The sequence below is a fragment of the Apaloderma vittatum genome, unplaced genomic scaffold, assembly GCF_000703405.1.
Source record: "Apaloderma vittatum isolate BGI_N311 unplaced genomic scaffold, ASM70340v1 scaffold24702, whole genome shotgun sequence".
In the NCBI taxonomy this organism is placed as follows: domain Eukaryota; kingdom Metazoa; phylum Chordata; class Aves; order Trogoniformes; family Trogonidae; genus Apaloderma; species Apaloderma vittatum.
The window spans coordinates 503-723 of record NW_009703436.1 but is presented as its reverse complement, the minus strand read 5'-3'; the positions used below and the strand labels follow the sequence as shown (position 1 = coordinate 723).

Here is a 221-nt window from a genome sequence, read left to right as displayed (position 1 = left end):
CGGGCAGCTCGCGGGGGGAGGCACGGCACAGGAGTCGCCCGTCCCACGGGCCAACAAATCCCTTCAGGCCTTGCACGGACAGGGTGAGGTCAGAGGAAGCGAGGCCAGCTGTGCTGCCCTCCCCACTCACAGACACCTCTGTTGGATGCTCCGCTCAGGTCGGGATCCCAGTGCCCAGGGGTAGGATGCTGGAGGGCACGGCTGGGCCCACGGGGACAACC

The 221-nt window shown here is 68.3% G+C and overlaps 1 protein-coding gene across 1 annotated transcript in view; it reads right to left on the bottom strand.

Moving 5' to 3' along the window:
• Nucleotides 1-221, bottom strand: part of LOC104270315 (voltage-dependent L-type calcium channel subunit alpha-1S-like) — a gene marked incomplete at both ends in the record, with an annotated part of 10,960 nt that overhangs the window by 10,526 nt on the left and 213 nt on the right. The window lies entirely within an intron of this gene.